Source organism: Cariama cristata, unplaced genomic scaffold, assembly GCF_000690535.1.
Source record: "Cariama cristata isolate BGI_N322 unplaced genomic scaffold, ASM69053v1 scaffold31338, whole genome shotgun sequence".
NCBI lineage: Eukaryota > Metazoa > Chordata > Aves > Cariamiformes > Cariamidae > Cariama > Cariama cristata.
The window spans coordinates 1-2975 of record NW_009631139.1 but is presented as its reverse complement, the minus strand read 5'-3'; positions in this window follow the sequence as shown (position 1 = coordinate 2975).

The following is a 2975-nucleotide window of genomic DNA, read 5'->3' as shown; positions in this document are numbered from 1 at the left end:
CCCCCCCCCCCCATACTGCCATCCTCAAACTTCCCCCAAATTTGCCTCTCTTGCATTACCTGTTCACTTAATCTTCTGTATAAAACTTGCAACTCATCTGCCTCTTATCATTACAAGGTTTTACTCCTGACATTCTCAAACCTACACTTAAGTTGCAGAGTAAGTTCTGTAACAGCCTTCTCATAGTAACTGATTAAACTTTATATCTTTCAAAAGTATATTAAGCTCAATATATATATAAAAAAGTCATTATTCTAAAAAGTTAATTACTTCCAAGAATAACAGTTACTCTTAATTAGCACTGAAAACTATCTTGCTATGTATGAGGAAGTACACATCTGAATTTCCTATGATGTCTGGGGGAGTGGGGAGGGGAGAAATCAATCCTCTATCAAAAGCAGATGCCGAAAGTATCAGTTTGATGCTTTTTCTTTAATTAAAAATTTAAGGAACTGTTACTTGTTGCTTTTACTAACCAGAGGCAGCTGGACACAGCTGGCCACAGCTAAAGTTTTGTTGTACATGAGTAAGAATAACTCACACACCAGACACGTAAAACAACCTTTGACCTAACAGTAACATTGCTCCACTAAAACAACTGGAAATAACACACAAACAGGGAAGCAAATATATATTCGAACATTAATGAGTATTAGCAGTGAACATGTAGAACAGGAGCAGAAGAGATCCACATTAAACCAAATATAGAATCTTCAGCTATGTAATGAAGCAGTAGTACTCCAAACCTGTCCTTTCAGACTTCTGGCTTTAAACTGTAAGAATCTGAACATTCTAATTTGAGAAAGAAAACAACCTGTCGTAAATGTTAGCCTTGGCAAATTTGTAACATTACAAGTTAATTATTATCATGTCAAGACTCCTCATGATAGTAAGAGCATACAATATGCTTAGAAACACAGGGTGACTAAAGTTCAAGTTTTTACTTCCTGCTGCAGTAACTCAATAAGGGTTTACCAACCAGCCTTATATGGCCCAAGTTATTCTCCTGCAGAGCAGGACTTCTCTCCTTATATGGTAAGGAAGGAAAAAACCCCCAGTGACATTAAGGGCACTCCCACAGCCAAGAGACAAACATAACCTTCTGCGTTTTTGCCACAGCACTTACACATCACATAATTTTACAATGAGCAACGACATGGTTAAGTTACCATCAGGTGTTAATTATTACCGTGGTAAGAGAGATTCTGTTTTCCAGAAGAAGGAAGAAAAATGCATTCTGAAAATGTGATTACCAACAGCTCCTTGAGATGCATGCACTCAAAACAGAAGAGATTATTTTTTAAGGCAATGGCTGCTAGTCACAGTCTTGAAGCTTTCAACAATCTGGTTTAACAATCAAAAGCTTTAAGCTGTGATAAGTTTTGGCCACAGCTTTAGATTTCATTGTTTGCATATCTGTACCTTGCACAGGAAGAAAAAAACAAACCAAAACAACCCTAGCTGGTCACATGCTGTACATGTAAGGCATTACACTAAAGGAAAGGTCAGATTCACACCTCAACTTGCTTGCTGCAATGTTCTCAAAAGCCTCCCTCATCAAGCATGCAGAAACACAGCTGTGACAAAAAAAAAATCTGTACCTAGCTAGCATTACAGAAGCAGCACAGGTCTACATGTGCCTGTGAGTTCAGCTTTCTGCCTTTATTCACCCCAGCACTGACCCCTCCAAACAAAAACTTAAAATACCACGTAAATGTACTCTACAGAATTCCACATCATCTACATAAACTAACTCCAGGGAAGAGATAAAAATTAACCTTTAGGACCCTAAGCATTATAGCAACATGGCTGAGCTCTAAAGAGAAGACTTCACTAGCAAGATGTAATCATTTCTCCAGTGCTATTGTTTCTGCCACAAAAGGTAACTGCAAAGCTTCCCATTTTAATTGGAATCCCTTAATATGTTTTTTAGAACAATATATTTTACTGAGAGTAACAAAATTTGTGTCATTTATGCCATGAAGCTTAGAAAATGAGTACCTTTTTTTTTTTGAAGACAGAAACCCTTACGAAACAAGTTAATGACTGTGACATGATCCCTCACTGAAAAAAATGGATACGCAATGTGATTTGCAAGAATGCAGTAGTTACACAAGCACAAGGAGCCATATTTTGCTCCTCGAGAAGATCACCTGCAAGTAATCAGAAGGATCTTCCTTTGAACTTCCTGCCCAGAATGTGCTGAAAGCCCCATACTGTAAGAAAATCCAATAATCACCATTTTTTCTATTGTAATAAACTACACCAATAAGAAATTAGGGTTTTTGCGTCACTTTTACGCAACCACTGAGGACATTAAAACCGCCGCAGAGGACATTGTACATTTTATAGCAGGAAACATTAAGTTACAGCTGTTAGAATACCCCAAGGTCAGCAGCAAGGCAAACAGCCCTACCAGTTTTTCGCTTTAACTGCCACCCATAATTACATCTCTCTGCTACATGAGTCTGTGCTGCTCACACCTGATCTTGTCTCCGCCTAAAACCATGCCTATCGTTCCTTTCTCCTCTTAGCTACGGGTTTTGACAAGCTAAACATACTACAGATGCATAGTGACAGGAGCCATATGATCACATTGTTGTGGAGTTTCCAGGTACTGTGGGTAAGTACCGGGATGTGGCCATCTCAGGTTCAGTCCCAAGTACATAACTTCTTAACAGTTGGCAAGCCGACTTCCCACAGTTGAACTCGTTTGGATGGGATAAGGAGACAACTGGTACTTTAAAAAAAAAATAATCATAAAACCTCGCTCAGAACCTCATACAAAGCACCCAATCTCAAACATCTCACCTAAGTTCAACCTCAATCCAGCTCAGCGTTTTGCTGTTGGCCAGCAGACCTAGTGCCGTCTACCTGCACACCACAGCTTCGCCTGCCCCACACACCGCTGGGGTTACAGAGCCGGAGAGCACAGCGCCCCAGGCCGACGACCGCAGCCACCCACCCACTCTTCA